Genomic DNA, 27,919 nt, shown 5'->3' on the forward strand with positions numbered 1-27,919 from the left:
ATATATGCATATGCATTACTTATATGCATATATTTCTATTTTCTCTGATTTCTTTTTTGCTACTAATTTGTATATATGAGAATATATATAAAACAATGCAGAGTGAAAAAGCTTTCTAATTGGAAGCAAGATAACTCAAAGAAAGAAAAAGAGAGCAAGAGATAGAGACAGAGAGAGTTGGAGAAAGAGACAGAGAAAGAGAGAGGGACCCAGAGACAGAGTCAGAGAGAGGTAGAGAGATAGAGATAGAGAGAATCAGAGAGAGAGAGAGACAGAGACAGAGAGAGAAAGAAAAACTTCTAAATTTCATCATAAGGGAAACATCCCAAAGTCTCTAGTGTAGCTGGGGATAGGAATGTGATCGATATCGCTAGTTCCTTTTTTGTCTTTAAGTCTGGTTGCTCTTGTCCATCTTCCCCCTCAAAGCTGGAAGACAGAAGCCTCCAAAGTGATTCAAAGTGATTTGAAGAGAACTTGAGTTCTTCTCTTTTCAGCCTCTCAACAATTCTGACCCACCTCTTATACAGATGAAAGACATTGATGTCCATCAATGAAGGGAGTCTCCTACAAGTACTTTGGGCATAGGGTTCCATTTTTTTTTGTTCTGATGGTTCAGCTCACTTCTTGGCTATTATATTTCATATACTATCTCTGAGATTATAAATTCAAGGGTTTTATTCCCTTTTCACGAGTCTTAGACACTTGCCTTTTTCTATATAGAGTTTTAGGAACAAGGAGCCTGTAGTTTAATAGGCTCTGAATCCTGGGATCATCTTCCCTGGTAAGAAAAGGAAAGCAGAGGAAAGGTTCTGGAAGGTCCATTTCCCAGCTTAGGGCCCTTGGGTCCTCTCACATCTGGCCAAATTGAAAATGTAAAAACAAAACCAAAAAACAAAGGTGAAACTCCCTCACCAACATGTGTGGGCAGGTGCTGTAGCCTGTAGTGTAATCCGTTAGTACTAAATGTCCAGGTACTTTTCGTGGGTTGAGATAGGACAAGGGGCCCAGTTCTGGGCTATTTTCCTGAACATCTATTAGCTTGTCCTTTCAGTGAGTGACTTTCACCACATGGTCCGGGAAAGCCGTAATCTCCTCAAACTTGGACTCTGGCCCACAGCCCCCATGATTCTCACGAGATGGAATTTATGAATAAGATGAAAGGGAAGTGGTCAAACCCATTTGTGCTTTGAGACCAGAGAGATCTGGGGCCAGCAGCCACAGGCAGCACCTTGGGAGGCAGCCCAGAGTTATTAGGAGATTGGGGTGGAAGACGCTTCCTTTCCTTAGGCTGCAGGTTCAGAGAACGCCCGAGAGAGCAGCAGCCCCTGCTTAGATCCCGCTCCAGGACGCCCTTTTGGCTCTGAGTCTGGATCCAGGGGTCCCACCCTCTCCCTTTGGTGCTTGAAGATCCGGCTGACATAAGCGCCTTGTTCAGTGAGAGAAACCCAGGCTATGCCAAGAGGAGCTTAAATGGTCATCTATGAACAGCGAACTACTTCTGCTGACGGAAGAGGGATCGGGGAGGGGTCACTCGGGGTGTTCTGGGAGCTCTTTGGGTTTATGGGGAGAATCGGGGGAATGGAGACACCGCCCCCAGCCCCCACAAGCTGACCTTGGTCCCTCAGTCCCACCCCGGGCTTGTAGAATGGAGCGAGTTTCATCAGCCACTGTTATTGCTGTTGCTCAGACGACTGTAGGAGAAATACTCTACGCCCAGCGCAGGTGCAAATGCCTCCATGATTATTTCCTCTGAGACTGTAAAGCAGAAACTGGACAGCACAGAGACAGTGACCTCAAGTCTCTTCCATGGGATAGCCCATGTAGAGGCCTGCACGCTTATAGGCTGGAGGGACCCTAAACCAGGCCTGATAGGGCATCGCGCCCTTCTTCCTTCGTCCTTGTCCCCTCCTCAACACCTCCCCCTGCGCTACCTACCATTCCTTCCCGGGCTCCCTGCGCAGTCTCCTCCCTTTCACCTTCTACCTCTTCCTTCAAAGTCTGATGTAAAGCCTCAGTCACAGGTTCATTTGGGCTGAGATCGGGGGCCACTGGGGAGTCCATCCCCACTTCTCAGATCCTTTCTCATGTCTGTCAAGGAGAAAAATCACTTAACTGTAGCCTCACAAACCACTCAAGCTCTTATCTCTAAGAACCCGATGTCACAAGCTATTACATTTCTGGTCTGCCCTTGTCTTCCTGCTAAAATTTAACGAGCTACCCTGAGTCTGCTGTTTTCATTCTTTGGAGAGAACCTGGGCCCCCTCGACCCCCCAAGCTCCCGAGCTTTGGATTTCTAGGGCTGGAGGGTGTCTTTGTTTTTTTCATTGTAAGTTATTTATTGAGTTAATTTAGAACATTATTCCTTGGTTACAAGAATCATATTCTCATCCACCTCCCCTCCCCCACCCCTTTCCGTAGCCCACGAGCAATTTCATTGGGTATTACATGTGTCCTTGATCAGAACCTATTTCCATGTTGATGTTTGCACTAGGGTGATTGTTTAGGGTCCACATCCCCATTGACCCATGTGATCAAGCAGTTGTTTTTCTTCTGCGTTTCTACTCTGGAGGGTATCTTTTTCTGAAGCGAAGAAGGAAGTACAAAGATGTTAATGTTCTACATGAAGCTGAAATTTCTCTGAATAGTTACCTAACCTTAATCCAACTTTTCTCCAGGGATTGTTCTTCAGAGAATAACTTGGCATATTAACCAAGGAGGCATCCTTAGAGAGGGCGAGGCTGAAGATTGAAGGGAGGGGGATTAAGAAAAGGGCCTCCTTTCTCCCCTTCCTGGTCAAATCATTTTTGGAGGAAGTACACTAATGAGAGTTATCACTGCAATATTTTCTTGGCCGTTGTATCAGAATCTAAATGGAGTCCCTTGATGTGGTCATGTACCCATGGGCCTTTTAGTCTACTTGGTGGGGAGAGCCAGTACTAAGGGTAACAAGGATTACAGGTAGTTACTGAAGACCCTGATGAGAAGCACTTTAACATATCTTTTGATTGAGCATCAAGTTTCTTTAGAATGTAAGTTCCTTGAGGGTAGGAGCTATTTTATTTGTGTTTTTGTATTCTCAGGACCTATCACAGTGCCTGTGTACATGATATGTGTCTAATTAATGCACATTGGTTGCTGATTGATTATAAAATCTCACATTTTCAATGTTAGAAAAATTCCCTCAACATTTTGTGATGTCTCCTGGGTTGCAGGGAAGCTCAGGGTCACTGGTGGAGAGTTCGAAACCTTTGTTTAGAGCTAGGCTTCTTAATCTGGCATCTGTGAATGTGATTTTTTTTTTACTATTTTGTAATACATGATTGGCTTACTTTGCAATTCTATATACGTAATTTTTTATATTTTTAAAATTATTCTGAAAAGAGGTCTGTAGGCTTCACCAGGGGTCCAGGAATGAAAAAAGGATAAGAACTCTTGGGAGAATGTGATTTTTTTTACTATTTTGTAATACATAATTGGCTTACTTTGCAATCCTATATACGTAACTTTTTATATTTTTAAAATTATTCTGAAAAGAGGTCTGTAGGCATCATCAGACTATCAAAGGGGTCCAGGAATGAAGAAAGGCTAAGAACTCTTGGGAAGGGAGAGGGATAACAAAGTTGTCCAGGGTCTTATGCTGTGAAATGACAGGGAGGGAGGTGGAGGAAGGAAGGTCAGAGGGGTGGAGAGCAGTGCTGGCTAGGTAAAGGAGAGAAGAACCATGAGACAAGACCCTTCAAACAAAACTCCAGGGACGGTGAAGATTAGCTTCCCTTCTTAGGGGATGGGACATTGTGGGATGTCCATAAAGCAATGAAAGCATTGGTGATCTGGAGACAAAGCCATGTTGGGTTGAAGGGTCCAGGAGGAAGATGTAATATTAGCCGCAGACAATAGGTTGGCTCCATTCTTTGCTCTGTGGTCTCCTTTTAAGCGCCCAGAAGATCTCATCAGATACAATAACTATGAGAAGTTGGCAAAAAGGGCATGGCGATCGATACTCATGGAAGAAAAGCTGTAACTTCTATGTTTCCTGATATATAAATCATCAAAGGAATTCTATATTTTCAAAACACGATCTATTGTCATTTCTGAAGGGAAAACCATCGGCAAGGAAGCGAGAACTCCGTCTGTCCATGGAACGTGAAAAGAAGCTCCCACCCCATTATTAAGAGGAAAGACAAAATTGCTGCAGCTAACATAACACAGGGCTTGCCAAAAGCATCTTGCCCTAATTCTCTTGTCAGCAAAGGCACTTAGCTGAAGAACTATTCACCCAGGCTTTGTTTATGCGATAGTGCCCACCCCTTCCCCTCCCCGGCCGGGTCTCCACCCCCTCCCTGTATTTTCATCTCTCAGATACTCTGCAGGCTCCGGGCCAGGGGCAAGCCACTAAGAAATTCCGTTGAGAGCACAATAAACTAACATCAATGCGTGTGAATGACCACAAATGTCACATTGCTTATCTTGCTCTGGGAAACACCAAGCAGCTGCTGGCCTGAAACAGGACGAGGAGGTAGCTGTGGCTCCAGCTCAGAGCCCAGCTAGTTACCCGAGCTTCACTCTGGCCGGAGCAGCGGAGAAAAGAACCAAACTCGAGCTGATGGCTTTCCTCCTGAGATGGCCCCACATCCTTCCTTGGGCAGGAAGAGCAGGACGCCGGACATTTGGCTGCTCAGAGGCTTCCCTGCTTTGGCATGCCCTTCCCCTGGTCTGTATGGGGGTGGGGGGTGTTGGAGAATGACCTCTGCAGAGGATTCTAACCTCCCAGCAGCCAACTCAGCAGAGAGCTCCGGAACCAAAACATCCCTCTCAACTTCCCCACTGGCAAACTCGAGGGAAAAAAGGAAGGAGAGAGGGAGGGCGGGAGAGAGAGAAGAAGGGAGGGAGACAGAGAGAGAAAAACACGAGAGAGAGAGAGAGAGAGAGAGAGAGAGAGAGAGAGAGAGAGAGAGAGAGAGAGAGAGAGAGAGAGAGATGGATAGAGAACTGAGAGGTTCTAGCCAACTCCTAGAGCTGTTTCCCCCACCCTGTAATTAAGGCAAGAAGTAAACATGAAGGGAATTCCAAACTTCAGCTCCATGCCATAATAGGTGCTTTAGCTGAACCACTGCCTGTTCAGACCTGCGCTTTGAGACAGTGATTGGCTCCCAGGTGAGGGCTCCTGCTCTGTGCTGCCCCTGGAGATGACACAGCTACAAGAAGACCCAAGGACACAGAGCGGTAGCCTGGGCACCAATATGTGCCCTGGAAGGGGGTGATTTTTGAGTCATAGCCTAAACGGAGGCTCACATACTGTCAGTTCTGGGAAGAAGGGGAAGAAAGGACTCCTCAGGCAAGAATCCTTTCTCGGTACCCTGAAACCCCATCTGATTTTTAGGTTTCTAGGTTGCTCAAATGGCAAATGGGACAGTGGGTGGCTCCCCAGGAGACTCAGCCTTGCTCTGACAAGAAGAGGCTCACAGGCGAAAAGAACACAAAGCACTCTTTCCACACACAGCAGGTTACCCTTTTACAGATGCCACAAAGTCAGGCCTTTTACTCTCAGGCTATATTGGGGATGCTTTTATCTCACCAAACAAAATGAAACAAAACAACTTCCTTTTTCTTCCATTTGTAGCTTGTGCTTCCTAAAGCATTTTATCCTCAAGGTCATGGCTAAACAAATATTTTAATTAAATTAGGAAAAGCATGGTAAAATTTAGAAACCTATCTTAGCTCTAAGCCCCCTTTCAGGGAGGAGTCTATTATCTCCCTGATAATTATCAGCCTCCCTGTCACTGGAAAAAGAGTCAACCAGTAAGTTCATTTATTAATAAAAATCCCAGAATTGGGAGATTATAATGATTATTTATGCTAGGGAAGAAGAGTGGAAGTTTGAAAGAATAACAATATTAATGATAATAGTAACAATACCCAGTGTATCTAAAGGACCTACTATGTGTTGGGTACTGCTAAGCCCTTGAGGAACTCCAAAATGCCCAGATCCTCCCAAGTCCTGTTTCCTACCTCCTTGCTCTGGAGGTTCAATTTTGTTCACCTAACATTAGTTGATGGCAGAGCTCTGGGGGAGATACAGAATTTAGAGCTGTCCAGGTTCCAGTTTACAGTCTAGAATTAAGTAAAATGTAAACACAGATACGTATAATCCATAAGATTGCAGGATGAGTACATTAGAGAGTACATGAAAAGCTGACATGGTGTCAGAGAATGAAGACTGAGCAATCAGGGAAAGCTTCCTAAGAGAGGTGGCACAAAGATGGGCTTTGAAGGCAAGATAAGAATTCAACCTGAAAAAAGAGAAAGGATTTTTTTCCTCCAGACACAGAAGACACCACGAGCAAAGATGCTGAGAAAGAGAAGGTCAAAGTGTATTCCTAAGGAAAAGGAGCATCTAGTGGGGTTGAAATGTGGAGAGGAAGGAGGTATTTATGGACTTCCACATGTGATAATGTTGGAAAGACACAAGATACAAGATTAGGGAGGCCTTGAATGCTGGAAAAGCTCATTTGAACTTTGTCCAATAGCCAATAGGAAACTGCTGGTGCTGAAATCGACATTATTCTAGCAATAGTGAAATAGCAGGAATGACAGATTAGAGAGAGAACCTCTTAAATGCCCACATTTCTCCCAAGTTCAAAGCTCACATTCCATCTCCTCCATGAGACCTTTCTTAATCCCCCCCACACAGTGACTGCCTTCTTTCCTCTTCAAAATCACCTTATATTTATATTTTGTATGTATTTTATTACCCACGACTATCTGTGGCCATGTTATCTCTCCCTATAGAATATATAAGCTTCTGGAAAGCAGAGTCGATTTCCTTTTTGCATGGATTTCAAAAGAGAAGGCATTTAAGCAAAGTGCTTGGAACTTACTTAGCAAATGCTCGTTGATTGATTTCTTGAGAAGTAGGAAGACCAATTAGGAAACTATGGCAATAATTCTGGTGGTGGTAATTACAGCCTATCCTAGGATGCTATGGCAATGGGAACAGGGAGGAAGGAATAGATGTGAGAAATGTGACTGAGCTATAATCAACAGAAAGAATCCAAAGGAGGCACAGTTTGAAGGGGGAAGATAATGAGTTTGAATTGGGGACATTTTCAATTTGTGATGCTGGTGGTGAGACACTGAATGGTGATGTGACTCTGCAGTTCAGAACAGAAGTTAGGTTAGTATGGAATGGAGGATGGAGCACTGGATATAGAATTGGGGGACAGGGTGACCTTGGCAAAGTCACTCACCATCCTTGAGCCTCAGTTTTTTCATCTATAAGTTGTTGGACTAGTTGACTTCTAATGTCTTTGCCAAAAATATTCCAAATGTGGTCACAAAGGGTCAGACACAACTGAAATGACTTAACACAACAACAAAAGTCCCTCTCAACTGTGGGTCTCTGAGACTATGATCTTTTGGGAAATACTTTCCTCTAAGACTTACCCTGTGGCTTGGGGTTTAGATTCTAATATAATCAGTCAGAATAAGTCTATTCAAGGGTTTAAAGACAACTCCTCTCTGCTATGGGGTCTCAGGCATGATGGGAGTCCAGGACACTAGCCATCATAATCCTGAATATTCCTGTAAGCTCCAGAAGTCTCTTCCACACCATCAACCCTTAGGATATGGTCTCAACAAGAACTGAAGTTCTGAGAACTTTCATCAAGCCTATGTATTCAGGACCTCAGGGAAAATGTAGTCCCTTTTCACCTTGCCAACATAGTCTATGTTCTTTCACTCATTTTAGACAGAGAGGGAAGAAACACAAAGGAGGGTGACATGACTGAAACACAAATACGAAATGAAATACCTTTGAATCTTGCTGTTCTAGAAAATGGGATAACTGTCTATCTTGGAGAAATGAAGCAAAGTGCCAAGAGTTTTAATGGGAAGAATAAAAGGACCTACAAGGGAGCAAAGCACTATTATAATTCATTGTTTATCTTGAGAAGGCAAAATAATCCACTTAGTTTAAATTGCTCTAGAAATGAAATTTGTATTTTGACAGTTACTTGCTGCACATCATATATACAACAAAACCCACGTGAAAAAAAGCAGAGGGCAAAGAGTTATGTAGTCTGAGTTTCTTTAGACTAAACAAAAGCTACAAGTATGCCCTCTCTCATTCCCTCCTAAAAGATTTTCTGCCTTTCTTCCCAATTATCAAAGAAGATGAAGTCTGCAATTAAAAGGGAAAAAGTTGAGTTGAGGATTCCTCATTATTTCCATTCATGGCATGTCCCTCAGCTCTGTGTGGAGTGGGAAAATTAAATAATATCATGGAGCAGATTGGTTGGAATGTTGACAGTGAATGTTTCCTTGAGATTACAATTGATTCTATCCATCAAAAATATTTTTCTGGGCAAGTAGTTCTCTTATTTATGTACTTCAAGGACCTGCAAAGTCTCAGGGAAGATAAACATTGATTGTGAGAAAATAAATAGAAATTTTCACAAGACAGAGACCACAGCCATTTGGGGAAACATTTGTGATCGTTGTAGGGAAATCTCTGTCAATATGATTTTAATGTTGTGAAGTTAATCATTCTCAAGATTGAATCAGGCTTGCAATTACTATTCCTCTTGCAAATGTTCATTTCTAAGCCAATGGATTAGTATCGCATTAATTTCCAGTTCCTCACCATTGCTTATCCTGACTCTACACGGTATATTTGAGACTCGTTTTTTGAATTACCAGGTTTTCCAGACTTCAGCATCCTTTTTTTTTTGGCCTTCTGAGGCCCCTTCATTCAACCTGGCCAAAGCCTCCTCTCATCGGGTCCCTGAATCTTCCCTACGTTCCTTCATTTAGTGTCTTGGTTTTGGGGGTTAGTAGAACTTTGCTAATATTCTCTACCTGCTCTATGCGCTCTTGGATTTTGTGGTTTAGATTAACTTTCTGTCCAAATGCTTCAAATCTAGGAAATACATTTTAGTCTTATCTGATATCGCTAGACCCAATGACCTGACTTCCAAACTTAGGGTTCTTCACTATGCAGGGAATTTTAGAAGTGGTGCAAGATGGTGCATTGAACAGATGGGCAGAGCTGGAGAACCCTTCTGAGTAGACCACCTATACATATACACTGCCTCTATTCTCATTTTTCTTCAACATACATAGATTTTGGGTAAAAAAAGTTACACATTTTTGTGTAGATTTCTACAAATACACCCAAACAGAAGGTAGGTAGCTAGCAATGGCCTTTTATTTTATTTTTTAATATTTTAGCCAACTATTATTTTGCAAAAGGGTGGGAGGTTGCTCCAGACCATTTCCCGCAGAAATAATTTCATGGTGGAAAGACCTTCCCTTTTTTGGTGGTGGGGAAAGAATTCATAAAGTTTTGTCTGGGATACCAAGACTATATTGCTGGCTGTTAGATCAATGACATTTATTTTAGATGCCATCACATTAAAATTAGCATCTCAGTCTTAAAGTAAAAGAATCAACAAGGAGGAGAGGGAGAGCCAGACAGACAGAGAGAGATAGAGATAGATAGATAGATAGATAGATAGATAGATAGATAGATAGAGAGAGAGAGAGAGAGGAGAGAGAGAGAGAGAGAGAGAGAGAGAGAGAGAGAGAGAGAGAGAGAGAGAGAGAGAGAGAGAGAGAGAGAGAGAGAGAGAGAGAGAGAGAGAGAGAGAGAGAGAGGGAGAGAGAATCTGGAATTAGAAGAGACCTTGGAGGCCATTTAGTATAACCCTCTCAATTTGCAGATGAAGAAAATGAGAACCAAATGAGTTAAGTGACTTGCTCAGGGTCACCCAGAGATAAGAACTGATTCCAGACTTTCCTGATTCCAAATCCCACACTCTCTTCACAATAGATAGAAGCCATAGGTAATTGGCTGTTTGAGATGGATTTAATCATTAGGTCTTAAAGAATAGGTTAGTGGTCTCTAAAATTTTTAATTGCTTATTCTTATGAGTAAAAAAAGACATTCTCAGACTCTTACTAGCTGTATGACCCTTGGAAATTTCCTCAAATGTAAAATGGGAGTAATAATAGCACCTACTTTATAAATTTTTTGTGGAATAATATTTGTTTTAAAAAAATAGTATGCTTAGCACAGTGTCTGAAACACAATAGGTACTATGTAAATTCTCATTCCCTTCCTAAAATTATATACGTATATGATGGTTTTAATAATGATTTACATTAAAAACACTTACAGAATATAAATTTTAAAAGGAGGTGTTAAAGAAAATATTTGATGTTCGATCTTTGAGTTAATAGGTGCCCTTGAAATTTATTGAACAGGGGATATGCTCACAGTAGTAATCTAACTATTGGCTCTCTGAGCTGGCTCCAGCATAACCCCAGTCGTGATAGATGGTGTGAAGATGGGGGTAGATAAGCTGGGAGTGAGGGTGGAGAGTGGATTTCCCCCATGACTCCTTAAATAGCTGTTGCTCTGAGCAGGTAAGTAGGTGGAGATTAGCTTAGAAGTGCCCTGAGAGACTGACATTGAGTTCAGAAGGAGAGAAGTTGGGAGCAAAGGAAGGAGGCAGATTAAGGGAATGATGAGAGATTTTGTTGTTGTTGACTCATTTTCAGTTCCCATCTAACTCTTCATGACCCCATTTGGGGTTTTCTTGGCAAAGATATTGGAGTAGTTTGCTATTTTCTTCTCTAGTTCATTTTACAGATAAGAAAACTGAGGCAAACAGAGTTATGTGACTGGCTCAGTTCCATAGCTAGTAAATTTCTGTTGAATTCAGGTCTTCCTGACTCCAGACCTGGAGATCTCTTCATTGCACCCTCTTATTGCTCTAACGAGGGATAAGAGTAGCTGTGATTGAGTTGGAGCAGAATCTCAAAGCTGTCTTTGAGGGGATGGTCAGACCCAACTCATCTTCCCATCTCCTGATTGGTTGATCATATACCTCTTGGGTTCATGCCATGGTTCCCTAGGAGGCTAGCCCCGACTTGGGAGACCGCTGTACTGGAAGATGGAGCTGAATTCTTTTGGCCTTCAGTTCTTTGGGATAAACACCAAGACTTCATCATTGGAGTGTAGGATTTTTCTGAATGCCATTCCATACACAGTTTGGCAGTCACTATTTTAGTCCATTCATTCTGTTGGGAAAATGCAAAATTATTTTTAAAAATGGCTTACTCAGAGACAGTAATAATATGATACACATAAACCTTTCCAGGTGCATACACGGAAATATATGATGCATGACTATAAATTATCATGGAATCTTCATGTTGGGAAGTACTTTAGGGATTATCTAGCCCTTTAGTGCTCATGGCACATTTGCTTGTATGCACTTAGTGGTAACACATTTTTACCCTTTAATTTTTATTAATTTTTTTATTAATTTTTATTAATTTTTTTAAATTTAAATTTAAATTTAATTTAAATTTAATTTAATTTAAATTAATTTAAATTAATTTAAATTAAATAAAAATTTAAAATTTAAATTTTAAATTTTAAAAATTTAATTTAAAATTAAAAAAAATTAAAAAATTAAATAAAAAAATTTAAAAATTTTTAATTTTTAAATAATTAATTTTTTTGGAAATGGTACAAAGCCATCAGGACCTGAATATGGTGAAAAGGATGGATTGTGAGACCAGATAATATGATTTGGAGTAAAAGGGGGAAAAATGAAGCGTGACTATAAAAGTGAGGGTGAGATTGGGGGTCATGTATGTTACATACAAGTGTATATGCACATACAAGCAAGTAGGTATATATGTCTTAAGATAATTCCAAAAGAAGAACCCCTAACATTCTTCAAATAATGACATTATATGTTGAAATAAGTACGTCACTTCCTAGGTTGATTACTTTGAATGTATAAGTATTCCATAGCCTACCATTTATTTGCATGTATAAGTATTGGTTCAATTCAATATTTTTCACTTGTATCTAACTTTTCTTGACCATTTGGGGTTTTCTTGGCAATGTAACAGTTAAAATTTAGGGGAAACTGAGGCAAGATAGAAATTAGTTTCTCTCTTCAAGGAGTATTATATTTTTAGAGGTTTATTGAAGATTAAGGATTAAAGAAATACAAGTAAGAAAAGCATGTGTCTAGGCCAGAGAGAGGCCTAGACGATCTCACGTACATCATGAAAAAAAGCCTTGTCTGCTTGCAAGTGGAACAGGGAAAGGGCCCCAAAAGCCTTTCCAATCAGGTTAAATACCCCTTCTCGATCTTGGCCCAGGTGAGAATTCAGTGATATTACAAAGCATTCTGGGGAAGCGGAACAAGGAATTCTGGGGATTGAAGTCCTGTATTCAAGTCCATTTTTACAGCAAAGATACTGAAGTTGTGTGCCATTTCCTTCTCTAGCTTGTTTTACAAATGAGGAAACTGAGGCCAACAGGGTTAAGTGACTTGCCCAGGGCCACACAACTAGGAAGTGTCTGAAGCTGTATGTAAACTCGGGAAAAAGGGTCATTGGCATTGTTTTGACTATGTCACTTAGATGCCCATATGTATGGGTAAATGTATTTAAATGAACTGTCTGTGTATGTTCAGGCTCACCTATGTCTATACACAAATCATTTCATGGATCTATGCCATAAAATAATTTTTAAACAAATGTATTGTGAAGTTTTCATAAACTATAAATAGAAATAAGTGTCTATGTCTGTCTCTGTCTGTCGTCTAGATCTTTGATTTCTTCAGCAGTTTCTTCTAGCAACGTAATGTGAACTTTTTGGGAAAGGCGTACCTTTAGACTACTGTCTGCTGCACCAGCATGTGATTTTAGGGTGACTCTGCCAGCGGGTGTCGGGAGCTAGATTTGGCCCTGGGTCTTCTGGACGCTCACATCTAGGGACTGCCTTTAGTGTTGGTTTGGGTTTGATATAGGGGAAGACCTCAGTGGAGAGAGTGCTGGTCCTCAAGTCCGGAAGACTCATCTTTCTGAGTTCAAATCTAGCCTCAGATGCTTCCTAGAGGGGTGACCGTGGACAGGTCATTTAACCCCATCGGACTCAGTTTCTCATTTGTACAATAAGCTGAAGAAGGAAATGACAAACCAACCTCTTCAGGATTTTTGCCAAGAAAACCCCAACTGTGGTCCCCAAAAGTATTCCCATGAGCCTCTGACTGGTCCTTTAGCAGAGGTCTGTCTTTACTAGGCTTCCCTCTAGTCAGAGAGAATATTTATTTATTTATTTTTTAAACCCTCACCTTCTATCTTGGAGCCAATACACAGTATTGACTCCAAGGCAGAAGAGTGGTAAGTGCTAGGCAATGGGGGTCCAGTGACTTGCCCAGGGTCACACAACTGGGAGAGAATATTTCTTGAGGACTGGACACTCCTGCTACCCCGAGCCTAACTCCTCAGAGAACATGGACTTAGAGCTATTTGGACAGAGCTCTGAACTGTAAAATGTCTATTCAGGAGCTCTACGAGCTGCTTTAAGCTCTGATGAAGTATGAACTCCCAGGAGTACATGATAATCATAATTATCATTATAGGTTGTAACTGAAACACGTTCTATTGACCTGTCAATGCTCATGGCGTCTATTTGTGCCTTTTAGCACTTCTTTTATGTGTCAATCCGTAAAGAGACACTTATGAAATGTTTATTATGTGTCACACATTTGTTTCCCCAGATACGGGGGCGACAAAAACAAGAAGAAGGGAAGACAGTCCATACCAATGGGAAGCTGACATTCTAACAAGATCACCCAGGAATCTGAAGTGAGCTTGGGGGCTTGGCAAGGAGCTCTCTACAGAGTCAGAAATAGAGTGGATGAGGACTGGGGGGAAGGCTAGCGGGCCATGAGCCCTTCCTCACAACAGAGACATCTCACTAATGCAAGAACCTACTCCTGGGAGGAGGGGGCTGCAGGAATGGAAACAAGGGCCAAGGGAGAAGCTGAGGCATTTTGTTGAAGTCCAGAGAGTTGTAGGAAAGGAATGAGAATGGAATTTTCCATTGTGGAAAGCCAGCCATGAGCTAAAACCTAAGCTTTAAATCATTTGTTCCTGGGCTTCCAGGAAAGGGTTTAAGAACTATTGTATGTGAAGGAAGGACCTGTCTTATTAGAGGCCAGGCTTCTCCAAGAGTCCAGGATATGTACAGGGGTCCAGAGCAGAAGGACCTCTACTGGACATGGGAGACGGTGCAGTGCCCCAACCAGTCTCTTGCCTTTTGCATATACTCTCTTGAGAGGCAGACTGGTTTGGGAGATAGAGTCAGTTTTGTGTCCCAGGCTCACCTCTAATCATCATTTGTATAACTTGGGCCGCCATTTAACTCCTCAGTGCTCTAAGAGACTCTCTAAGACTATAATTTGCAGAGGAAATTTCTGCATCTGGAGATCCTCTCTCAATGGCATCCCTAGCCTATCTTTTCTTGAGATCACCAGCCTTCTCCTCTCTCCCTTCTTGAACTCAAACTTGGTGAAAAGTTCACAATCCTCAATGACTTAACACCTTAGAACAGGGTTTGGTATCTCTTTGGCCCAGGAATGTGGAGTTCCACTTGATTGTAGAGCTAGAGCAGCACTTGGAGAAAGAGGGCAAGAGGGACACAAGGGAATCTCAGACTCTCCACCCACTTCCTTGCCCCAACACGAGGCTCTGAACTTCTAGTTAGACTGGAAGTTCAGGGGTGTGACTGGGACTAGAGGATCTGCCCCGAGACAGAACTCCTGGGCAAGGAGGGACAGGAGGAAATCAACTCTTTTCCCTTCCTCCCCTTTCTCATTCGGAGACTCAGTCACTAGACCATAACAGTGAGCAATAGAGATCAGGCTACTGTCTGTAGCTGCTCATCCTCTTCCCAGAAGCCTTCTTAGAAGGAGGCTCTTCTTAGAAGGATTTTATGTGTCTGAGCCTGTGTGTTACAGATGACCAATTCCAGAACTCAAGAGCCTGACCACAGAGGGCTTGTTCTCTGAATGTTTTGAATGATGACCAGCATATTGTGAAGACTTAATTACCAGTAACTTGTGCTTATACTTAATCAATTAAACAATTATTCATTTTTGTTGTTGTTCAGTCCTATTGGTCTCTTTGTAACCTCATTGGGAGTTTTCTTGGCAAAGATACTGGAGTAGCTTGCCATTTCCTTCTCAAGATCATTTTACAGATGAGGAAACTGAGGCAAATAGGATGAAGTGATTTGCTCAATGGTCACATAGTTAGTAAGTGAGGTCAACCTTGAACTCATGAAGATGACTCCAGGTCTGGTGCTCTATCCACTGGGCCACCTAGCTGCCATAATTATCCATTAGGGAACTTTTGTTAAGTGCTTATTATGTATATTATATATATTAGGCAAGGTACTGGAGATATGAAGGCCAAAATGAAACTCTGGACCTTAAGGAGCTTATATTCTATCAGGGAATAATAATAGTCTAGAGCAGCAGATCTCAAAGTGTGGTCCAAGAACACTTTCCAAGTGCCCAAGAGACTTATGGGAGGTCTGCAAAGTCCAAACTCTTTTCATAATAATACTAAGACACTTTGGTTTCTAATAAGTAAATATGGCTGGGTATGTCCCGTAGAAAAAAAAATCCTTTGAGCATCATTAATAATTTTTAAGAGAGTAAAGGGATTAGATTGAATACTCGAAGAATAAATTTGTGAATTCTAGCTCCAGAGAATGAACTGAAAAATAGAAACATGAAAGACATAACATACATATATATATATATATATATATATATATATATATGTCTCCCAGATGATGTTTTCAGTGATGTGGGGAGGGTAGAGAGGAGCTGAGATACTTGTAAATAAATTATACTGATTTTTTGAAAAAGAGAAAAAAGAGCATAAAGGGTTCCTAAGAACAGGAAGTTTGAGAATGATTAATCTACAACACACTGTTATTGTTCATATTTCTACAAAAAATGTCAGAGCTGTTAACGTAGCCCAGAAAAACCGGGAGTTTTCCTGAATTAGTCTACCTGTCCAATAGGCTGTCCATTCCTTAGTCAGCTCCCCTATTTCTGTCTGATATCCTCAACACTCTGCTCTTCCAGTTACCTGGTGCTCTCCTTTCTCCCCTCTAGAAACTTCTCCAGGGGAACATTCTAAGCTAGAAACTTCCACTTTCCTTGCTAACTTGGGGTTTGCTGCCTATAGGGTAGGAAACCAATGGGACCCTCCCAAGTAGGCATCCTATTCTCCCCTCACGGTAAAAATGCTTGAGCAGCTCTGACCTAGAACTTGCCATGACATCAGAACTCATCCAGGAGAACTTTTACTGCCACCACATGAAGTTGAAGAGGAAGCTGCTTTATGGTGAACACTATGGAATAACCACCATTGTCTGTCTTCTCCGTCCTTTTCACAATGAACTCTCAGAATCATCAGCTAGGATAGCCATAAGAGTACCCACAGATTACTTTCCTATAGCCTAAGAGTTCTCCCTGTGAAAGGGAGACGGGGGCAATGGAGGGACAAGAAGGCAGGCTCTCCTCCATTGGGAAATGCCTGAAGACATTATGGTACGTGTATTCAATTGAATATTGCTCTCTTATAAGAAATGACAAAAGGGAAGGAAGCAAATATGTATATGGTTTTTACCATGTGCCAGGCACTTTGTTAAGCACTTAACAAATTTTATTGTTATCTCATTTGATCCTCAAAAAATCTCTAAAAGTTACCTTAGATGAGGCAACTCTTTCTGAATTAAAAATAGACCTAAGAAAAGACAAGTCCAAAAGATGGAAGTTAAAATTGATCCTTCAATCGTGGCAGGAATAATTGTTTGAATAAGAAGGAAATCTATCGATAAATCTGTAAGAACCAAGGTCCAAAAGCTAAGCAGGGCCAGGCTGGTGTGGGATTAGAATAACAGGTCAGGAGACCTAAGGGTACCAAGAGTTCAAAACTCATCCTAGGTCACTGGCCAGGGGCCAAACTTATATTTAATGCTCCAGAATCATAGGATCATAGATTTAGAATTCGAGGGAAAGGAAAGGGCAAAGAAGGCATGGTGCAGGACAATAGTCACTGAGAAAGTATTTGTAATGTGCCCTTTTCATGAAGCCCCAGAACTGATACTTTGCATTTATAAAGGGGGCTTGGTGGTGTCATGGATAGAGAGGTGGGTCTGGAGTCGGGCAGACTGGAGTTCAAAATGTGGCTTCAGACACAGGGTCACAGCTACGTGTGACCCTGAACAAGATACTTGACTGCTCTTTTCCTCAGTTCACCATAGTAAAATGGAGATAATAATAGCCCTTACTCACAGGGTAGAGAGCATTGTCATTCCTTTACTGTAAAACAGAGATAATAACATTACCTACTTCCAGGGTTGAGAGATCAAATGAGATAATAATTATAAAGCACTTAACGTAATAAGTGGAACATAATAAGCTCTCTATAAATGTCTATTGTTATTATTTAAATAGTCTAATACCTTGCCCTCATGCTAGTTAATCTAGATGGCTTTTTCTTTAAAAGGTATTGGAACCATCCGTGAAATTTTATTAGCACAGAGGACTAAAAGCTCAGGCTGTTGACATCATTTCCTGGTCTCCAGAATACAAAACAGATATAAGGATCTCTTGGCTCTCTTTGAAACATGGCTGATGGACCACAGTGAGCAACTCAGAGGCAAAAGAAAATGGTCAGATGAATTACTTTGCTTTGTCCTTGGTGCATATTCCATTGAATATCATTATCCTGTGGTGGCTAAGTCAATCAGCTTTAGTTAATGGTTGAATGAACAAAGTCTCTTCCTACTAGAATTCATCCATCCTTAATCCAGCCACTACAGTGATTTTCCTAAAACACAGGTTTGGTCATTACACTCCTTTACTCAATAAACTCTAGGGGCTCCCTATTACCTCCAGGAACAAATATAAAATGCTCTGCTTGGTATTCAAGACCCTTCATAACCTAGCCCCTTCCTACCTTTCCGGTCTTCTTATATCTTCCTCCCCAACAAGCACTCTTCCATTCAGTAGCTCTGGCCTTCTAGCTGTTCCATGAACAAGATACTCAATCTCTGAGTTCCAGGCATCCTAGCTGGCTCGCCTCTATGCCTGGAATGCTCTCCTTCTTCCACTCCATTGATCTTCCTGGCTTCCTTTAACTCTCCACTATGATCTTCTACAGCAAGTCTTTCCCAACCCCTCTTAATTCTAGTGCTTTCCTTTTAAAAATTATTTTCCTATTCATCCTATCACTTGCTATGTACCTATTTGTTTGCATGTTTTCTCTCCTTGTAAGCTCCTTGAGGGCAAGGACAGTCTTTTGCATCTTTTTATATCTATCTCTTACCACAGGACCCGGCACATAGTAAGCACTTAATAAATGTTTATTGATTCCAATAGTGAACTACCAAGTGACCCTGCCAAGTACAATTTTCCTATGACCTGTTTTTGGTTCAGCCTACCTAACTCTACATACTTTGTGTTTAACTTTGCCCTATAATACTATGTATTTCATTTCTATATAAGTTTTACCTATTTAGTAGGGTATATGCAATCCTAATTACTAGATGTTATGTACTATATTCCTGTTATCTCCTGTGTATCAGTGACAATTACCTGTGAATAAGAAATGTGCAAATTAATGGATGTTTTGATATGCATCTATGAACTGTTCCTCTGGAATTTGCAGGGACTGCAAATTTATTACTAGGGCAAGAAGTGTAAAGGGAACAAAACTTCATTCTGTAGAGTCAGGTAGGTAAAGTAAAAGATGACAGACAGTGCTGAACCTCCTCCTCCATTCTTACTAAGGACTTCCTAGGCATTTCTTAAAGTGTTATGTCCATTTGCAAGAACTAAACACCAGTTGCAAGGGGCAAGACAAGAATTAGAAGGATAAGGGAAAGGTGATACATTCATTTATCCTCAGCCTCAGAAGGACTCCTCAGCAGGTATGGGCTGCTTTGAAGTTGGGGCACTCAAATTGAATGCTGGGAGAAGAAAAATATATTGGCCCTGATAAATAAGAAGAATGGAGATCATTCCATGCAAGCAATAGCGAGAAAATATGTAAAATTGTTTGTGTGGTTGCTGTCTAAAAATAAAGATGGCTCAGAGTCCATGTCACAGAGAGAGAGTTAAGCTGGAATATGGGCTACCTCTCTCCAAAGGAGTCCTAGGTTTTTGCTTCTGTGGGGAGCAGGAGAAGGGCTATGGCAAGATATTAAGTCCTTTCCTTACCAATCTCTAGGAAATATATTGGATTGAAATTGTATCTATCTACTGCACCTCAAATGTTGGTAGTCTATAGATTTATTACCTGGGGCTCCAGGAACTTTCCCGGATTTATTCCAAAGTGAGGGTGATGTTTAGATTATTATTGCTTGCTTAGTTCTCTCCTACTAAACATTGATGAAATGGGAAGTAAATCTCTTTTTTAAAGTAAGGAGTCCATGGAAATGTCCAGGAAATTATAGAGATTAGAATAGACCTAAAGATACATAATAGCAACTGATCTCTTTGGTTTGATGAAGATAAAGATAAGATTATAAAGCCATTTAGCCAGTAAATGACTGAATGATCTCATTAGGGAATCCCTCTTAATCTCTAAGGTTTCAAATGTTAGCATCCCACATGCCTAAGGCTCCAAGGAGAGTTCAATGTTTGCCTCTCAAAATCTTCCAGCCACCTAAAGAAAAATACCTTCTTCTGGTTGCTCTATCAATCAGGGGTCATACCTGTCTCTGCAGTTCACCTGCCCAAGCCTGGTGGGAAGAGATGCTATATAAGCAAGATCTTGATAGTTACTTAAGATGGTTACTTTGCATGTCAACAGGATGTGGTTTAGACTAACCAAAAAAAAAAAAAGCAGAAAATATGTTTGATTAGTTCTGATTCGCTACACTGAATTTTACCAAAGGGTTCTAGAGAAGAGTGCAGTCTCTGTTATGTCAGTAACAACTATGTGCCGATACATCTATTTTCATCTAAATAATGCCTGTTATCATGTGGACATAAAGATCTAAAATGTTTCCTGTTTTGTAACTTTATTGAAATTTATATCCTCATCATTAGTAACTTTTACATTATATATATATATTTATATTATTAGAATTAAAATGAGAAATGATCAAATGATTGATCATTGTAAATGATTCTGGTAGATGCTGAAAACTAGTGCTAAGACCCAGGGCAATTCATGCATCCCTGTTTGCTTCTGTTTTCTCATCTGGAAAATGAGCTGAAGAAGGAAATGGCCAACCATTCCAGAGTCTCTGTCAAGAAAACTCCAAATAGAACCATAAAGTTGGACATGACTGAAATGACTCAAAACAAGAAAAGAACCACACACATATATAAATTATATAAACCCGTGTACTCTCAAGAGACTAGATTCTCAATCCAGTGATGTCACACCAGTTGAAGGTTTTCCCATTTTGAATTTATTTTTTTTTTATTTCTTTCTTTCTTAAAAAAAAATAACCCATACCTTCTGCCTTAGTGTCAATTCTAAGACAGAAGAGTGGTAAGGGTTGGGTAATTGAGGGTAAGTGACTTGCCCAGGGTCATACAGCTAGGATGTGTCTGAGGCTAGATTTGAACCCACTTTCTCCTGATTCTACACCTGGTGCTCTATCCACTATGCTACTTAGCTGCTTTTATGAATTTACTTTTACTAAGAAGCAGTTGTGGGCTGCTGGAAAGAGAAGATTCAAATCTCACCTTTGACTCATGCTGGTGGCAAATGACTTAACCTCTTGGTGTTCTAGGTAATGATCTAAGAATAGCTTCAGAGAAGATGCCAATCTGCATTGGTAGAGGGAATTTCCTCTACCAGGAATGCCCAAGATGAAGGAAATCACTGCTCTCTTTCTTTATACATAAGATGATTCCATGACCCAGCATGACTCTTATTGCTTCCCCAGGTAATCAGGGAAAAAGAAAAAGAACATCTATGTTCTGGACTATTTATAGTGGCTCTCCTTGTAGCGGCGAAGGACTAGAAATTGAAGGGATGCCCATCAATTGGGGAACGGCTGAACAAGTTGTAGCGTATGATTGGGATCGAGTCCTACTGCTGCATTGCAAGAAATGATAAACAGGTTTATTTTGGAAAAACATGGAAAGACTTACATGAAATTATGAAGAGTGAATGGAGCAGAACCAAGAGAATGTTCTATACAGCAACAGAACTATTGTTTGAAGGATGACACCTCCAAAGAACTGATAAATAGAAATGAGCAAGACAGTTTATATATATATACATATATATATATATATGCACATAGTTCAAATGATGCCTTCTCTAATAGGGGGTGGGGAGAAAGGGAATTAACTGGCTATATTAATGTAACCAACAAATTAATTAATTTCAATAAGTTAAAAAATAAATTAAAAAATTAAAAAGTATCATAAAGAACTGCCAGAAGATCCTGGCTCAGAAGGTTTATCCTCCAGATTTTCTGCATTAGAAAATAGTTTTTCTGGCAAGCTTGTTCCTGGGCCAAGGCTCCCTTTCTTTTTTTTTTTTTTTTTTTTAATATATTTTATTTGGTCATTTCCAAGCATTATTCGTTAAAGACATAGATCATTTTCTTTTCCTCCCCCCCCCCAACCCCCCATAGCCGACGCGTAAGTCCACTGGGCATTAGATGTTTTCTTGATTTGAACCCATTGCTTTGTTGATAGTATTTGCATTAGAGTGTTCATTTAGAGTCTATCCTCTGTCATGTCCCCTCAATCTTTGTATTCAGGCAGTTGCTTTTTCTCGGTGTTTCCACTCCCATAGTTTATCCTTTGCTTATGAATGGTGTTTTTTTCTCCTGGGTCCCTGCAAGTTGTTCAGGGACATTACACCACCACTAATGGAGAAGTCCATTACGTTCGATGATACCACAGTGTGTTTGTCTCTGTGTACAATGTTCTCCTGGTTCTGCTCCTCTCGCTCTGCATCACTTCCTGGAGGTTGTTCCAGTCTCCATGGAACTTCTCCACTTTATTATTCCTTTTAGCGCAATAGTACTCCATCACCAACATATACCACAGTTTGTTCAGCCATTCCCCAATTGATGGGCATCCCCTCATTTTCCAGTTTTGGGCCACCACAAAGAGCGCAGCTATGAATATTTTTGTACAAGTCTTTGTGTCCATTATCTCTTTGGGGTACAGACCCAGCAGTGCTATGGCTGGGTCAAAGGGTAGATATTCTTTTGTCGCCCTTTGGGCATAGTTCCAAATTGCCCTCCAGAATGGTTGGATCAGTTCACAGCTCCACCAGCAATGAATTAATGTCCCTACTTTGCCACATCCCCTCCAGCATTCATTACTTTCCTTTGCTGTTATGTTAGCCAATCTGCTAGGTGTGAGGTGATACCTAAGAGTTGTTTTGATTTGCATCTCTCTGATTATAAGAGATGTAGAACACTTCTTCATGTGCTTGTTAATAGTTTTGATTTCTTTATCTGAGAACTGCCTATCCATTTCCCTTGCCCATTTATCAATTGGAGAATGGCTTGATTTTGTGTACAATTGATTTAGCTCTTTATAAATATGAGTAATTAAACCTTTGTCAGAGGTTTCTATGAAGATTTTTTCCCAATTTGTTGTTTCCCTTCTGATTTTAGTTATATTGGTTTTGTTTGTACAAAAGCTTTTTAGTTTGATGTAGTCAAAATTATTTATTTTACATTTTGTGATTCTTTCTATATCTTGCTTGGTTTTAAAGCCTTTCCCCTCCCAAAGGTCTGACATGTATACTATTCTGTGTTTACCCAATTTACTTATGGTTTCCTTCTTTATGTTTAAGTCACTCACCCATTTTGAATTTATCTTGGTGTAGGGTGTGAGGTGTTGATCTATTCCTAGTCTCTCCCACACTGTCTTCCAATTTTCCCAGCAGTTTTTATGAAATAGTGGATTTTTGTCCCAAAAGCTGGGATCTTTGGGTTTATCGTATACTGTCTTGCTGAGGTCGCTTTCCCCCAGTCTATTCCACTGATCTTCCTTTCTATTTCTTAGCCAGTACCAAATTGTTTTGATGACTGCTGCTTTGTAATATAGTTTTAGGTCAGGGACTGCAAGGCCCCCATCATATGTGTTTTTTTTCATTATTTCCCTGGATATCCTTGATCTTTTGTTCTTCCAAATGAACTTTGTTATGGTTTTTTCTAAATCAGTGAAGAAGTATTTTGGTAGTTCAATGGGTATGGCACTAAATAGATAAATAAGTTTGGGTAGGATGGTCATTTTTATTATATTGGCTCGTCCTATCCATGAGCAGTTAATGTTTTTCCATTTGTTCAAGTCTAGTTTTAGTTGTGTGGCGAGTGTTTTGTAGTTGTGTTCATATAGTTCCTGTGTTTGTCTTGGGAGGTAGATTCCTAGGTATTTTATTTTGTCTAAGGTGACCAAGGCTCCCTTTCTACAAAGTAGGCAAACTGTTAAACAGGGCAGATTTCTGTCCCTAACTTACGACAGCAACTTCTATATGATAGGTCATAAGATAATCTACAGACTTCTCAGGGGCAGGGATTGTGTCCCTTTTGGAACTCAGAGGTTATCTATAGGTATACGCAAAGGGTTATCTCTGTTGGAACCACACAGGGCAACTCTTAAGAATTGGGAATCTCTTAGCAAAAGTTGGGCTGTTTTGTAACTCAGCAGTTACTGTCTTTTCCCCAGAATTCAGTGGTTACTTTGTCATCATGTGGACACAGGCTTAATCATTCTGAGACCTTAGGAAAGAGGACTCTGATGCACCAAAGTGGGGCCAAAGAACTGCCCTCCCATGAAAAAGTGCATTCCTAATACTCCCTGATTGCTCTATTAGAGAATTGCAGAAATGATACTTGAAGTCAGAGAAAGCTTCCTGGAGGAAATGGCACCCAAATTGGTTTTTTTAAGATGAAAAAAGTTCAACTGGCAGAAAAAAGAAGGGATGGTGGATGCTCTATCAATCAGCAGAAAATTGTGAGCAAAGGCAAAAACATAAGCTAGATAATATGATGCGTTTGTGATGGAAGGAAATAGTTTCATACAGTTGGCTTACCAACGGTGGTGAGTGAGGAGGGAAGAGAATACTATGGGAGAACCCTGGAAAGGTAAGCTAGAGTTAGACCTTGGAAGGGTTGCTTTGCACAGAGTAGTAGCTTAATAAATGGTGATTGGATGAATGGTGGCTGGTTGAATCTTTCCATTTCTATTTTGGAATCTTTTCTTGCATTTGACTCCATTCTATGTACACAGACACCACCAAAGTTCAGTCCTTTATCCCCTCTCATCTCAGTTATTACATTATACTCCTTATTCTCCATGTCTCGATCTTCTCCCCATTCTAGTCCATCTTCCATATAGCTGCCAAGGTAATGTTCTTCCTTTGAGGATCAGATCATGGCACTGTCCTTCTCAATCAACTCTCGTGGCTCCCCACTGCATCTAGAATAACAGACCAATTCCTTTAAACTCTGTCCTGACTTTGCCCCTCTCTATTTTTCTAGCAGGAATGTTAGTGTACTTCATCACTCTCCCTCTCAGAGTCTGAGATGCCAAGTGGCATCCTCTCTGGTCCTCACACATGGCATTACCTCTCATGTCTTGGTGCCTTTCCCTGGCATATATTCTCTTTTTCCCTCTACCTCATAGAAACCTTTTCTTTCTTTAAGATGAAGCTCAAACACCAACATGAGCATGAAATCTTTTGGATTCTTCCATATGGCTAAGAGTCAAGATTGTTTTATTCTTTGTCCTTGTACCTCAATGACTAGCACAGTGAATCACACATAATTGACACTGACTATATTTATTGATGGATGAATATAGGGCTTTAAGGAATTGCATCAGAGCTGACCCCTTCCTTGCTACCCTATTGTATAGATGCCTTTGCTCATTCTGTTGTATTTCCACAGCAGATTTCTTTCTACTCCTTGCTCCTTATTGATGCCCTGCCGGGAGCCATAAACGACCACTCAGTGTGAATATTTTACCGAGATTATAGATTCTGAGCCAGGACCCAAATGGCGTTCCAGAGAGTTTTAAAAAGAATTGTGAAAGACATTTTGCTCAATCAGCATCCCAAATGCTAGGTAGGATAGAGAAGAAGAAAAATTTTCTAGTGTGGAAGAAATAGTGGCTAGATAGTAATAGATAAAACAATAATAGAAATAATTGGCTTTGCTAGGGCCAGTTCTTCCCCAGATGTAACTGAAGAGATGACACCAGCAATGGCCATGGTTCAGTACCAGCTAATTAGCAGCTTCTCAAAGGTGACAATTTGCTGCCATCTTTGCTTCCTACCTTGGTCCTAAGTATAGTGTGTTGGTAGTTTGGAGTAAAAAGGAGGGAACTGAGTTACTCCAGACATACTACACACACACACACACACACACACACACACACACACACACACACACACATCCTAATGTAAAGGTTAAAGGTTTATTTTTGTATTGTGATTCCCCCAAAATACAAAATAAAGTTATGATAAGAACTAATGTTTACATATGCCTTTGAAGGCACTTTCAGTACCTTGTATTATTTGCTCATGTTAGAATCAGCAAAAACAACATACAATGGCTTTTATTATCTCTCCTTTACAGATGAATTTTCTAAGGCTCATGCTATTTAAGTGGATTTTCCCTGGGGACAAAGCTAGTATGTATTATAAGAGGAATATAGACTCAGGCCTGTCCTAACCAAACTCCAGAGCTCTTTTTACTTCTCTGTGTTGCTACTAGGTGGCACAGTGGATAGAGGACTGGGCTTGTAGTCAGGAAGATTCATCTTCCTGAGTTCAAATCTGACTCAGACACTTACTAGCTATGTGACCCTGGAAAAGTCACTTAACTTTATTAGCCTCAGTTTGCTCATCTGTAAAAAGAACTGGAGAAGGAAATGGCAAACTACTCTATCATCTTTGCCAAGAAAACTCCAAATGGGATCACAGAGGATTGGACACAATGAAAAAATGACTGAACATACTTCTCTGTAGGGATTACATCTTTTAGTTTCCTTTTTTTGGCCTGAGGGCTGGAAAACCTAATTGGCACTTAATTTCACTGAAGAAAAAAGACAAGCATTCCAACTATTCAAGTTTGGAAGCTCTAAATTTCTTCTAGATCTTAGCAAAATCTTTCATGCTATTCTGATGGAAAAGTTTTAGGTGGATTTGGAAGTGGTTGGATAGCCAGATATAAAAAGTAGTTGCTATTGGCTTTATGCCAACTTGGGAGAAGATGTTCAGCAGAGTGCCTCAGGGATCCCTGCTTGGCCCTGAGCTGGCTGTTTGACAGTTTTATCAGACTTGTATTAAAGCCTAGATGGCCTCCTTATCAAGTTTGCAGATGACACAAAGCCAGGAGGAAGAGCTAAGACCCTGGATGACAGTGTAAGGATCCAAAAAGATCTTGACAGGTGAGATCTTTGGGATGAATCCAATAAAATACAATTCATGGGAGATTAATGTAGTCTTGGATTCATTCAAATGTAGTTGGAGTCAAAACTCACTGTAGAATTAGATTTAAAAAATTACCCCCACAAATAAAAGGGCTCATCCATGTATTCATCTGGAAGAGATTGAAGCGTTTTAGGAGACTGAAAGTGATCATAAGGCAATTGTGTGATATAGCAGCTAAGAAAATGAATGTGGTTTGTGGCCAACTGCATTGAGAAGAGAATCCAGTTTCAAAAAGGGAGGTGATAGTCCTGCCTGAGTGCCACAATTTCATGAGGAAGAATCTAAAGGAAGACAATCAGATAGTGAAGGAATTTTAAAATGTACCCTTTGGGGATTATCTGGAGGAATTGTGGTTGTCTGGCCTATAGAAGACCAGAGGAAGGGACATGTTGTCTTAGAGTTTCTGATGGGTATTGGGAGAAAAGGGATTAGACTTGTTCTATTTGTCCAAAGGACAGATCCCGAGGAAATGGATGGAAATTAACCAAGAGGGAAATTTAGACTTCATATAAAGAAAAGATTTCCTAACAAGACCCAGATAAAGTCCTACTTTCTTCAAGAAGCCCTCTTAATGCTAGTGTCTTCCCTCTGTTGATTATATTCCATTTATTTTGTGAAGATCCTATTCATACATAATTTTATATGCTTATATGTTGTTTTCCCTGCGAGTCTGTGAGAATAGAATATTCTTGAGAGAATGGAATATTTTTGCCTTTCTTTGCACAGTGTCTGGCACATAATTGTTGTTCAGTTATTTTTCAATCATGTCTGACTCTTCATGACTCTATTTGGGGTTTTATTGACAAAGATCCTGGAGTGGTTTGCCATTTCCCTTTCCAGCTCATTTTACAGATAAAGAAACTGAGGAAAACAGAGTTAAGTGACTTGTCCAGGGTTACACAACTAGTAAGTATCCAAGGCCAGATTTGAACTAAAGAAGATGTCTTCCTGACTCCAGTCCTGGCACTAAGCTTCTCCTGGCACATAGTAGGTATTTAATAGACTTATTGACTTGAATAAAAGTTGGGACTAACCCAAAAGTGATATGGGCTGCCTTTAGGGATATTAAGCTCTTGCTCAAGCAAAAGCAGGATGACCATTTATTAAGTAGATTGTGGAAAGGATTCTTGTCCTCCAGGTAAGGAATCAGACCATTTAACCTCTGAGGTTGCTTCCACTGGATTGATAACTTAAATTCTGATTCCTGTTAGGAGTTTCAGTCACATCAGAGCCTTCTGAGCTTTGCATAGTTCCCAGCCCAGACCTATCAATTCCTCTTTGGCACCCTTAATGCACCAGGGAGTCTGCCCATCACTGAACCTTGGGTTCAAGTTACAGTTATGGGCTTGGGCCAAGCAAAGAATTCCCAGTGAATGAGGGATTTCACCTAGATCTGGGTTTCCCTGTAGCCCCTTTGCAGGGCTGGAATCAGAGCCCCTCATTTGCATGAGTTTCTCCTTACCCCTAACTCAGATCCCTACTTACAATGAATAAAGTAATGCTCTGGAGGCTCCCTGGCCATGTGGGATTTCATTCCAGGTACCTGAGAGATTGGCTAGATAGGGGCAGAGTTGGGTAACTAGGGATAATGTTC

This window comes from Monodelphis domestica, chromosome 3, assembly GCF_027887165.1.
Source record: "Monodelphis domestica isolate mMonDom1 chromosome 3, mMonDom1.pri, whole genome shotgun sequence".
Classification (NCBI taxonomy): domain Eukaryota; kingdom Metazoa; phylum Chordata; class Mammalia; order Didelphimorphia; family Didelphidae; genus Monodelphis; species Monodelphis domestica.